Below are 14,135 nucleotides of genomic sequence, written 5' to 3' on the forward strand. Positions count from 1 at the left end.
TTCAACTCTGATCCCAATATGACAATATGACGTCTCAAAATCCTAAGGTGCATGGGGGACAGTCCCTACTTCAGTGTGCTGCTTCGAAAGTAAAGCGAGTGATCTGCTTGTCGTAGCGGGTAACCGCTATTCCCAACGAACATTCACTAGTTTAACTAACATCAGTGTGATTAATCAGTTCAGCACTGTGTTGAATTATGTCTGTACTATTTCTTATCGTAACTTCTATTCAGCCTTTTTCCACACAATTTTGGAGAAGTTATACAGCTACAACATCTCATATTACTTAGTCTGAATTCAGGTACACACTGAACCTAAACTTCATCATAAAAGTGTCTGAAAAGTGATTCGCTACTGCCCCTTAACGAATGTCATTCGCATTCCAGATGATTCTCATTTGGTTGATACCAATACCAGATGACAAGCCTCCGAATGAGAATCATCCAAGATTCATATGATTTGACAACAGGAATATGAATGCATTATAAAATCATTAATGGATGAGTTAATTATAGTTATCGAATGATATAAATTTCCATCTTAAATAAGAGTATTTGTAGTGGATGTACATGAATCAAATGAATTACAAATGTTTTATTGAACAAAGAAATCAGTTTAATTTTTCTCGTCATATCAACGTATTAGTTTTTATTCATACTTTGTCAAATAGTTTATATATTATGCATAGATTTACACTTAGTTCTCATGTTTCAAATTTCACTGATATAGATTTAGTCATAGATTTAATTTCCAGGTTCCAGACATCCATGCTCTCGCTTCACGCTGCAGTTTCATTCTTCGTACCAGCACTTAAGATTTTGCGCTTTGTTTCTTGTTGTGCATTAGATTGCTCCTCGGATTGCACATTGCAGTACAATCGGGCCTACAATTTTGAACTCCCGAACCGCGCACCGATGAATCCTTCGTTTTCGTAAATAATTCGGCCATCTATCTGGTTTGGCATTATCCCCTTCCACTGCAATTTATAATTACTGCCACCACTCATCGTTTTTACAGCTTTTAGCTGCTTTGCGCGAAAATACGCCATATTCGTTGATTCCTTGAATAAACTTCTTATTTATCCTGAAAAAAAAAGAAAATTATTGTTTATTAGACTTAATCTTTCTTTAGTTAAATATTATCAATAGAGTTCAGTGCGTGATCTCTCTTGTTTCGGACAGCAGAACGATCGCGCGGTCGGCCGAATTATTGTGTTCTGCATTGCGCGGCCGGTAATAAAATTAATCAGTTCAGTGCGTGATCTCTCTTTTTTCGGACAGCAGAACGATCGCGTGGTCGGCCAAATTATTGTGTTCTGCATTGCGCGGCCGGTAATAAAATTAATCAGTTCAGTGCGTGATCTCTCTTGTTTCGAACAGCAGAACGATCGCGCGGTCGGCCAAATTATTGTGTTCTGCATTGTGCGGCCGGTAATAAAATTCATCAGTTCAGTGCGTGATCTCTCTTGTTTCGGACAGCAGAACGATCGCGCGGTCGGCCGAATTATTGTGTTCTGCATTGCGCGGCCGGTAATAAAATTAATCAGTTCAGTGCGTGATCTCTCTTGTTTCGGACAGCAGAACGATCGCGTGGTCGGACGAATTATTGTGTTCTGCATTGCGCGGCCGGTAATAAAATTCATCAGTTCAGTGCGTGATCTCTCTTGTTTCGGACAGCAGAACGATCGCGCGGTCGGTCGAATTATTGTGTTCTGCATTGCGCGGCCGGTAATAATATTAATCAGTTCAGTGCGTGATCTCTCTTGTTTCGGACAGCAGAACGATCGCGCGGTCGGCCGAATTATTGTGTTCTGCATTGCGCGGCCGGTAATAAAATTAATCAGTTCAGTGCGTGATCTCTCTTGTTTCGGACAGCAGAACGATCGCGCGGTCGGCCAAATTATTGTGTTCTGCATTGCGCGGCCGGTAATAATATTAATCAGTTCAGTGCATGATCTCTCTTGTTTCGGACAGCAGAACGATCGCGCGGTCGGCCGAATTATTGTGTTCTGCATTGCGCGGCCGGTAATAATATTAATCAGTTCAGTGCATGATCTCTCTTGTTTCGGACAGCAGAACGATCGCGCGGTCGGCCGAATTATTGTGTTCTGCATTGCGCGGCCGGTAATAATATTAATCAGTTCAGTGCGTGATCTCTCTTGTTTCGGACAGCAGAACGATCGCGCGGTCGGACGAATTATTGTGTTCTGCATTGCGCGGCCGGTAATAAAATTAATCAGTTCAGTGCGTGATCTCTCTTGTTTCGGACAGCAGAACGATCGCGCGGTCGGCCGAATTATTGTGTTCTGCATTGCGCGGCCGGTAATAAAATTAATCAGTTCAGTGCGTGATCTCTCTTTTTTCGGACAGCAGAACGATCGCGCGGTCGGCCAAATTATTGTGTTCTGCATTGCGCGGCCGGTAATAAAATTAATCAGTTCAGTGCGTGATCTCTCTTTTTTCGGACAGCAGAACGATCGCGCGGTCGGCCAAATTATTGTGTTCTGCATTGCGCGGCCGGTAATAATATTAATCAGTTCAGTGCATGATCTCTCTTGTTTCGGACAGCAGAACGATCGCGCGGTCGGCCAAATTATTGTGTTCTGCATTGCGCGGCCGGTAATAAAATTAATCAGTTCAGTGCGTGATCTCTCTTGTTTCGGACAGCAGAACGATCGCGCGGTCGGCCGAATTATTGTGTTCTGCATTGCGCGGCCGGTAATAAAATTAATCAGTTCAGTGCGTGATCTCTCTTGTTTCGGACAGCAGAACGATCGCGCGGTCGGTCGAATTATTGTGTTCTGCATTGCGCGGCCGGTAATAATATTAATCAGTTCAGTGCATGATCTCTCTTGTTTCGGACAGCAGAACGATCGCGCGGTCGGACGAATTATTGTGTTCTGCATTGCGCGGCCGGTAATAAAATTAATCAGTTCAGTGCGTGATCTCTCTTGTTTCGGACAGCAGAACGATCGCGCGGTCGGCCGAATTATTGTGTTCTGCATTGCGCGGCCGGTAATAAAATTAATCAGTTCAGTGCGTGATCTCTCTTGTTTCGGACAGCAGAACGATCGCGCGGTCGGTCGAATTATTGTGTTCTGCATTGCGCGGCCGGTAATAAAATTAATCAGTTCAGTGCATGATCTCTCTTGTTTCGGACAGCAGAACGATCGCGCGGTCGGCCGAATTATTGTGTTCTGCATTGCGCGGCCGGTAATATGTAATATTAATCAGTTCAGTGCATGATCTCTCTTGTTTCGGACAGCAGAACGATCGCACGGTCGGCCGAATTATTGTGTTCTGCATTGCGCGGCCGGTAATAATATTAATCAGTTCAGTGCATGATCTCTCTTGTTTCGGACAGCAGAACGATCGCGCGGTCGGCCGAATTATTGTGTTCTGCATTGCGCGGCCGGTAATAAAATTAATCAGTTCAGTGCATGATCTCTCTTGTTTCGGACAGCAGAACGATCGCGCGGTCGGCCGAATTATTGTGTTCTGCATTGCGCGGCCGGTAATAATATTAATCAGTTCAGTGCATGATCTCTCTTGTTTCGGACAGCAGAACGATCGCGCGGTCGGCCGAATTATTGTGTTCTGCATTGCGCGGCCGGTAATAATATTAATCAGTTCAGTGCATGATCTCTCTTGTTTCGGACAGCAGAACGATCGCGCGGTCGGCCGAATTATTGTGTTCTGCATTGCGCGGCCGGTAATAATATTAATCAGTTCAGTGCATGATCTCTCTTGTTTCGGACAGCAGAACGATCGCACGGTCAGCCGAATTATTGTGTTCTGCATTGCGCGGCCGGTAATAATATTAATCAGTTCAGTGCATGATCTCTCTTGTTTCGGACAGCAGAACGATCGCGCGGTCGGCCGAATTATTGTGTTCTGCATTGCGCGGCCGGTAATAAAATTCATCAGTTCAGTGCGTGATCTCTCTTGTTTCGGACAGCAGAACGATCGCGCGGTCGGCCAAATTATTGTGTTCTGCATTGCGCGGCCGGTAATAATATTAATCAGTTCAGTGCATGATCTCTCTTGTTTCGGACAGCAGAACGATCGCGCGGTCGGCCGAATTATTGTGTTCTGCATTGCGCGGCCGGTAATAAAATAAATCAGTTCAGTGCATGATCTCTCTTGTTTCGGACAGCAGAACGATCGCGTGGTCGGACGAATTATTGTGTTCTGCATTGCGTGGCCGGTAATAATATTAATCAGTTCCTTGCATGCTCTCTCTTGTTTCGGACAGCAGAACGATCGCGCGGTCGGTTGAATTATTGTGTTCTGCATTGCGCGGCCGGTAATAAAATTAATCAGTTCAGTGCATGATCTCTCTTGTTTCGGACAGCAGAACGATCGCGCGGTCGGCCGAATTATTGTGTTCTGCATTGCGCGGCCGGTAATAAAATTCATCAGTTCAGTGCGTGATCTCTCTTGTTTCGGACAGCAGAACGATCGCGCGGTCGGCCGAATTATTGTGTTCTGCATTGCGCGGCCGGTAATAATATTAATCAGTTCAGTGCGTGATCTCTCTTGTTTCGGACAGCAGAACGATCGCGCGGTCGGCCGAATTATTGTGTTCTGCATTGCGCGGCCGGTAATAATATTAATCAGTTCAGTGCATGATCTCTCTTGTTTCGGACAGCAGAACGATCGCGTGGTCGGACGAATTATTGTGTTCTGCATTGCGCGGCCGGTAATAAAATTCATCAGTTCAGTGCGTGATCTCTCTTGTTTCGGACAGCAGATCGATCGCGCGGTCGGCCGAATTATTGTGTTCTGCATTGCGCGGCCGGTAATAATATTAATCAGTTCAGTGCGTGATCTCTCTTGTTTCGAAGCGGGCTTGGTAGTCATATGGCTACTGCTTCTGCCTCATACGCAGGAGGTCGTGGAATCAATCCCAGGTCCATTCCATTCTCCTACTTTGTATCTTTCTCTTTATTTCTCATGTTCTAGCAATCGCTAGAACTGGAAATGGACTTCCATACCGTTTCCATTACTATTCCTATACCTTCAACTTGAGTATTCTATCAGTAATGAACTATAGAGCTCGTTTCCTACATCCAATTAGAAATTCCATCAGTTACCTTCTCCTATCTATCACATTGGCAGCTCGTTAACCAAGACGGACCTCTGCCTCTCCAACCTAACCCAGAAATTCCAACAAATTCCGCATGAACTCGTGGCAAGTGCAGAGGTATATTCGGCTTGCAGTGGGCGAGTGATTGCATCATCATTTCCTCCCCCTTCCCTACATTGACTTGCATTCTGACGTGGCAGGCGCCAGTATGACCTAACAAATGAGATCACCAGTACTTATACATTGAAGATGTGTGCTAGTCCCAAGCAAACATCTGTTGGTTCCCTGTGCAAGAACAGCTGATCTGGTCATAATGGAGTAGCAACTACGAGCAGTCAATCAAGCTCAAGCTCAAGCTCAAGCTTTAGTTAAATATTATCAATAATAAACTTACCAGATATTCAAATAGAATGTTGTTGTGGCTCAAATTCCAATTTTTGGCCCGAAAAATAACGACCTCGTAACAACGAACAATTATAAATAATGCTTGTTCTTCCACCGTAGCCGCAGCCCAAACTACAACAGCAGAAGTGCATCCGAAAAGTGGATGATAATCTTTATAGGGCGATGACAAAGCACTTTTCATTCGCATATGCAACGACATTCGGATGCTGTGGTACGTTATGAAAATTGAATGACTGTTAATTTCAAAAACAAATGATAATCATCAACTAAGAGGATGATTCTCGTATGATAAATTGACGACTGAGCATTCATTTGATTTCGTCATATGGAATCAGTAAGATGTGTATTGGGGCACCAGTGGATTACAAATCTTACTTTTAGAGGTTGATGTTTGGGCTCAGTGTACAAGTAAATATTCTTCGAAAATAATAACGCATTGAGAGTAACATCATCAAGATCTCCATTGAACGTATTGTAGAAGCAATGGTCCCCACACACCCGGAGTGGTGCGCGAGGAGTGTTCCTGATTGGCAGGGAAGCTAGTGAGAGTAGGTCATTAATATCCTAATGGAGTAGGGCTGCCTAGGCAGTAGATTGCATGGCGTCAACTACAAGTTGTCGTGGCAGACAGTCGGGATTAGGGATGCAGAAATTCTGCGTGGTCCGAGCCACCCTGCCTGTCACGACAGAAATGGCTGCACGTCGCCAACCACGCAGTCTGCGGAGGGTGCGCAAATCGTCCTCAACCAGATCGATCCACCTTGCCCGCTGTGCACCTCGCCTTCTTGTTCCCATCGGATCGTTGTCGAGAACCATTTCCACCGGATTACTGTCCGACATTCTGGCTACGTGCCCGGCCCACCGCAGTGTTCCGATTTTCGCGGTGTGAACGATGGATGGTTCTCCCAACAGCTGATGCAACTCGTGGTTCAGTCGCCTCCTCCACGTACCGTCCGCCATCTGCACTCCACCATAGATGGTACGCAGCACTTTCTTTTAGAAAACTCCCAGTGCGCGTTGATCCTCCACAAGCATCGTCCAGCTCTCACGTCTGTAGAGAACTACCGGTCTAATAAGCGTTTTGTAGATAGTCAGTTGGGTACTCTATTCGATCGGAACGTCCTCTCTTGAACCTCTTCCTATCATGTACTTCGTGTTCGACGTGTTAATGACTAGTCCAATCTGTTTAGCTTCGCTTTTTAATCTGATAGGCTTCCTCGATCCTCTTAAATCTGCGTGTCAATATCAATGTCGTCGGCGGAACCAAATAACTGGACAGACTCCGTGAAAATCGTACCACTCGTTTCATTCCCTGCCAGGGGAGCAACGCCTAACAATATACCCTTTGTCATCAACAGAGTTTGTTGCTGACAAACGCACTTCGGAACAAGCCTTTATCAAAACTCGAACACAATATGACAAGAATCAATTCCCATGCATGCTCTGATATTTCCGAGAATACGTTGCTATTTCCGTAATCAGAGTTAGATTCTCGAATATTTCCACAAAAGCAGAAACTATAATATCATAAAACCTAAATTTGCTGCAGAGATAATGCAAAATAACGGGATGAAAAGTTAGCAACAAAATTGTCTTCTTTTTTGTTTCTGACAAAAAATTTCGGATCTTTGTCATTATTATCTCTGACAAAAACAAAGCTTTGTCGTTGGTTCTGTTTTGTCGCTTGTTTCGCAAGCGCATCCAAGAAAAATTGATTCCCTGTTCCCTGCCTTTCGTATTGATCCCTCCAAAGCGATGTTGAATAGCAGACACGAAAGACCATCACCTTGCCGTAACCCTCTGTGCGTTTCGAAGGGACTCGAGAATGCCCCTGAAACTCGAACTACGCACATCACCCGATCCATCGTCGCCTTGATCAACCGTAACAGCTTATCCGGAAATCCGTTTTCGTGCATTATCTGCCATAGCTGGTCCTGATCGATTGTATCATATGCGGCTTTGAAGTCGATAAATAGATAATGTGTGGGCACGTTGTATTCGCGGCATTTCTGCAATACCCGACGTACGGCGAACACCTGTTCTGTGATAAAGCGTTCAATAATAAATCCCGCCAGGCACTGCTACACGAACTCTCTTGCAGTTTGTGTTAGTCGGCGGCATAAACTTTGGGAGAGTACCTTGTAGGCGGCGTTCAGCAATGTGATTGCTCGGTAGTTGCTACAATTCGGCTTATCGCCCTATTTGTAGATGGGACACACGACACCTTCACTTCTGCGGCTGAACCTCATCCACCCAAACCTTGGTAATTATCCACGAGATTACCCAGTCAAGCGCTCTAGTCAGTACCACCGTCTTAAACAGCTCTCATGGTAGTTTTTGAACTCCAGGGGCTTTGTTGTTTTTTAATCTCCTCCTGGATTTCATGGAGATTCGGAGCTGGAAGTCGTATGTCCTGCGCGCGTGCTCCTAGGTTCATTACCATACCACCACCGTTGTCTGTCACATCGCCATTCAGGTGCTCTTCGTAGTGCTGCCGCTACCTTTGGATCATATAGTTTGTAAGAAGGTTCCCGTTTATGTCCTTATACATATCGGGCTGTGCACGTGGCCCTTACGTGAACGGTTTAACTTCTCATAGAACTTCCGTGCGTTAGCAGCGCAGTACAGATGCGCCGTCTCTTCATGGAGCGTCCACAAATTACGTAACGCTTGGAGGGGGAAGGGGGGGGGGTTGAGCAAATTGTGACGATCCATACAAAAATTTGAGATGTTTCGTACAAAAAGTGTGACATAGGGGGGAGGGGAGGTTGAAAATGTCCATTTTTTGCGTTACGTAATTAATGGATCTTCCCTCACGGTATCGATCTTCCTGCTGGCGTCTCTTCCTCCGGAAAATCGAGTTTTGTCTGTTCCGCGCCCGTTTGTATCGCGCCTCGTTCGCCCTCGTACAGTGTTGCAGCAATCTTGCCCAAACTGCATTCTTCTCCTTAACTAGCTGTTCACATTCGCCATCATACCAGTCGTTTCTCTGATCCGGGGCACCGTACCTAGTGCAGCGGTTGCAGTGCTTCCAATGGCGGATCGAATATCTCTCCAGTCATCTTCAAGAGACGCTGCGCCTAGCTGCTCTTCCGTTGGGAGTGCCACTTTCAGCTTCTGCGCGTAGTCTTGGGTTAGTCTACTGTCTTGTAGCCGCCCAATGTTTTGCCGCGGCGGACGACTCCGACGCGTATTTCGTCGAGAGTTTTGAACGCAAGTTTTCCGTTTCTTGATAAGGTGATTTTCATGTGACCTTGTGGATATTCTTGCGGGGGAAGAAAGTGTTTCGGACTACCATACCGCGGGAGGCTGCAAAGTTTATGCATCGTTGGCCGTTGTCGTTCGATGCGGTATGCAGACTATCCGGTCCGATAACTGGGAATACTAATATAAGAGATCGGCGAAGACGCCATCTTGTTTCTTAACGAACCGTTATAAGCGGTTCCAATTCGACTTGTTTACATTTTGCATCCATGAGAAGCAAGCCAAAAGTTTAAGTGCTGCCACGATTTCACGATTTCATGCATTTTTATACGTTGCAATTTCGACAGTTTTTCACCGCCGGTCTCTGTTTATAGGGTTCCTAGTCTATACATTTCATCCCTTCCTACCTGAGCGTTCATGTTCCCGATAAGCCATGGACAACCGTTGTACATAGTCCCTGCTGTTCCGAAATGATCTGGTCACCTAATCATTCAAAGAAGAGTTCTATAATGTATGTCCTTCTGTACTTTTATACTTGCGTTCAGCAGATGCTTTACAACATTTTTTGCATTTTAGATTGTTAAAATTAATCATTAGTTGGTTGTTGAATTCTCTTAAGGTGCTGCAAAACTTGAGGTAAAATTACAAAATAATCATACTTTCGATAAGATCTTCCCTATAGATATTCTATTATTGACCGAGAAGCTTAGACTTGTCCAAAATATGTACATGCTCAAAATATATCATTTTCCCTTACTATTGTAACCGTTCGCGAATTGTTTCGAGGTGATTTTAAAACACGGTGGCTTGAGCGCCACTCTCGAAGAAAGACCACCGGTCGTGTTCTCTATCTGCCCGACTTTTACAGACCCTTTACCTCTGGGGAATCTCGAACGGTCGCTGTTTCCAAAATTACTTACGCTCAATATTTACTTCCTTACTTCCCACCTAACTGAACTCGTTCAACCCGCTGTACTGTAAACGACAAGCAATCTACGAAGTGAGCCACGACCAACGCAATGGGGGTGAGCCCCGTGAAACGCAATACAAATTATAAACTCAAGCTAACTTCGAATTACTACACAACATTTGTTGCGAACAGTTTGGGCAGCCGGAAGCTATCATCCATTGGTTAATAACCAAAATAACGATGTTGCCAGCCTTGAGAGAAGATAGACTCGAAACCATAATGGATTTCGCAGTTGAAGTCCAAAATTTCTGCGCTACAGTGGACGCATGCCAGCTGGAAGAGCATATGTAAATATAACGTGTCGTTATTACATCAGCTGGTTAGTAGACTGCCTCCGACAATCAAGCTAGATTGGGCCAAATATCGTCAGACGCTTCCTAGAGTAAATCTGGCCACCTTTGGAAACTGGATTTATTCACTGGCTGAGGCTGCCAGCACGGTGACAATCCCAGGCATTCAAGAGCCGAAGTGTAAGAAACGAAACGCGTCCTGCTAGGAAAGGTACTGGATTCCACAATGCACATCTAGAATCACCTTCATTCGATCGCGTACTGCGACCGGAAGGCTATCGCAAAGCGACGGCCGTTGACTGCCCGGTATGTAAGCAAAGTTGCAAGTCTGTTGAAAAGTGCAAGCAGTTTCTAGAACTATCGCGAGATTCTCGGTGGGCTGTTATCCGCGACTTCAATCTCTGTCGGCGCTGTTTGGGAAAGCATAATGGCGGTTGTAAGGCCAAGGCTTGTGGGAAGGACGGCTGTACCAGAAAACATCATGAACTTCTGCACAACGAGAAAAGGATAGAGAAGGAGACTGTTTCTAACCCAAGTGATCCTAAGCCAGGCACCAGTTCCTCAAGACATGATTGTAACATTCATCGGTCCAGTTCAAGCGCTGTACTATTTCGCTACTTGCCGGTGACAATCCAGGGGAGGAACGGGTACGTGAAGACATTTGCCTTTCTAGATGAGGGATCAAAGCTTAGTCTGATGGATCAGGATCTTGCGGACGAGCTCGACTTAGACGGAGTAGAAACGCCATTATTTCTTCGGTGGACCGGTGGCACTGAACGCTGCGAAGAAGAGTCCCGTATCACGACAATCACAATTGCAGGAACCTACGATGGAGCGAAGAGATTCAAGCTGGACGGAGTACGCACGGTGAAGGAGCTACAACTGCCAAAACAATCTTTGAACGTGGGCAGAATGAAGCAACAGAACTCATACTTACGCGGTTTACCTATTGATTCGTATGAAGATGCTCGCCCCAGAATTTTGATAGGTCTACAACACGCACACGTAAGTCTGGTCCTGCAGAGCCGAGAGGGGAAGCAAGATCAGCCTATAGCCATAAAAACACGTTTGGGATGGACCATTTGTGGCGGAAGCTGTGGGGAAACCGTTCCTAGTTTGGCACATTATTCGTTCCATGTTGGCTCACGTGACGATCATTCCGATGAGGACTTGCATCGAGCAATGAAAGAGTACTTTTCCATCGACAGTCTTGGAGTGATGAAGTCAAGCGAAACCCTACTTTCTTCCGATGATCAGCGAGCTTGTAGAATGCTTGATTCTCAAACTAAGTTCTTAGGAGACCGGTATGAAACGAGATTGCTCTGGCGATACGATGACATCCGCCTGCCAGATAGCCGACCGATGGCATTCCGTCGTTTTCAGTTGTTAGAAAAGCGGATGCGCAAAGACCCGATGCTGGGCCAAGCCCTAGATGAGATGATGAAAGATTACCTGGCTAAAGGATACATCCGAAGGCTCGCAACAGGAGAAGAAGTAGACCGTAAAACAGCATCAAATTTCCTGTGTTTTAATACGGCGATTATAATTGCGGAATTAACCCCTTCAGTCCCGTTGGTACGAAACCAACAACATTTATTATACCATTCGGGTTGGACTCCTTTTATCGGTACGGAATGGAAAATAGAGCTAAATCATGGCCATGAAACAACAAGCTCACATACCTGCGCAGGTTTTTGCTTCTTGATGCACTGATGTGTTGAAAGTACTCCGCCGAGAAGATGGCGACGATGTCCTCCGACAAGGTTGTGGCGATGGCGGCCGAATGGCTTTGCCGCAGATGCTGCAGTTGGCGCGCAGCGATGGAGGTCGAGCTCGAGCGATATGGCCGAAACTAAAGATGCGGAGTGAATGGCGGCTGGACGGAAGGCTTCCGATTTCGGAATCGATACTGGTCCGGATTAACCGTTCCCTCGAGCTAGTAGCTTCCTTTCCCTAACGATCCGGCTTCGCGTACCTTTCCGGTTCACCGAGCGAGGACTAAAAGGAAAACTACTAACCGTCGGTTCGGATTCGGTCCAGCGTACGATTATTGACGACGTACGGGGACCGCACTCTCGGGAATGATCCACGGGAATTGGCTTGGGGATCTTACCTTCGACGGTTGATTGGCGACCACCGAGTTTTCGCTTTTTGACGAGCGACTTCACTCTTCCTCCGTTTGACTACCTTCATAGGCGGGCCTTAACGCACGCTCGAGAGCTCTCGATGTCCGTTGGACGAAATGGCGGGCCCTGTAGACGCCACACGTATTCCCGTCCCCGGCTCCGGTCGAATCCAGCCCGTACCAAAAAGCGCAATGCGCTGGAAAAGTCCAAAGCGAATTCGTTTCATTAACAAAAACTTTACATTTAACATTATAATTCGTTTTACCTTTTTGTACGTTTCACTAACTAACACGGTGTTCGCGGAATTCAAAAAACACGTCCTAATGACGTCTGATACGTCAATTTCTATTTGGATAATAATTTGGTCAAGGCACAAACCTCGTAATCGACATACAAATAAAAATTCAAATTTCTTTTCGTGCGGTTCGCAAATTATTTACGTAATGTAATGTTTCACTATTTAATTAATTCTAAATAATTTTAATTTATGATTTTACTTAAAAAGAGAAAACGTCATACATTCTTATTTTGACTAATTCAAAATTGATCGCAAAAACGTAAAACGTTACACTACAATGCGTAGTTGTGTTTTGCGTGTGCAGATAATTTTACGATACAATTCGAAGTTCAAATCAGCATAACTTTGCGTAGAATGATCCGCTTTTGATGAAACCGATACCACGGGACGCGGAAACTCTTCTAGTATGAAGTCCCCATGCAAAACCTTAGGTTGGCTCATGGTACGCAGAGTTATGGTCATTTTTGTGAGAACGGTGCGGGATTGGCCATACACCCTGAACAAATGTCACTTTCGCAGAACATCCGGAACCTGTTACAAATTGTCCAGAGAGTCTTGCAGTCCTCAAAATGTATTTTTAATAAAGATCCTATATTAATCGTCTTGGGAAACAACATTAATTTTGACACCCATATTTACTCATATTTGCATTATTTCGATCTGTTATCATTAAATCAAATTTTGATCATATTCCCGGAACCGTTTTTACAGAAATGGCCATATCTCTGCGTAGTTTTGATGGATTCTCGATCTACAGCCACCAATGGTCAGCATATTAGTTCTAGTTTTTAGAGAAAGCATAAAACATGATGAAAGTAAACGTCACATAAAATGACAAGCAGTGAAAAAATGCATCTTGAGCATACCCTTGGAAAACCCGAAACATCTCCGGTGGGCAAGGACCAATCTCAGGTTTTGCAGGGAAATAGTATACTAGAAGAGTGTCCGCTTCAGATGATCCTAGTTTTATCAAAATCGAATTATTCTACGCAAAGTTATGCTGAGTTGAATTTCGACATAATTTTACCTATCTCAACCTTTTTGTCTAACCCCTGTATTATGTAACACGATAAGAGTAGGTCATTGTGACAAACGAGGGTGTCTCTCTAACTGCACTCCTCCATAAAGTGGTTTTGCTTACTTCGATTCCTTGGAATGGTAATCTACGGAAACAACCACAGAGGCCCATATTCCAGTTATCTCCTTTTGCCTGCTGACTGAATAGTTTTTTATCGTTTGTTTTGATAATGTACGTCCGTCGGATCTCCTCCTCTGGATAAAAGGAAAAGAAAACTAAAAAAAATGCATCTAACGCATGTATGATTCATGCAATTTTGTTGTGTTGCTCACTGGCGTTCTTAGGAATCTGGTACCTTAACTAGTGTACTGTTTGTCTAGTTGGTTCCAGAATTCATAACAAAATAATGCTGATTTCTAAGAAATTGAACATTAGCTTTGACGGCGGCACATGTCTCTATTCGGATTTTTGTCTTATATTAAGGACATACCTGTGGTACTTGTACCATGGTACAAGAGGAGAAGAAAATTATTCCAAGACTATCTTTAATAAAGACAATAATCAGTACGGTACTCATTTCAAGATTCTTGTACCACAGAGAACAGACGTTGAAGCTGCACTCGCCATGTTGTGATAACTTTTTACTGTTCATTTTGAATAACTTTGGAATGTCGCCGTTATCCCGTGCATAATCAGCGCTAGCGTCATCAAAAAATGCCACTGTGCGCTAGTGTCG

Source organism: Armigeres subalbatus, chromosome 3, assembly GCF_024139115.2.
Source record: "Armigeres subalbatus isolate Guangzhou_Male chromosome 3, GZ_Asu_2, whole genome shotgun sequence".
Lineage (NCBI taxonomy): Eukaryota > Metazoa > Arthropoda > Insecta > Diptera > Culicidae > Armigeres > Armigeres subalbatus.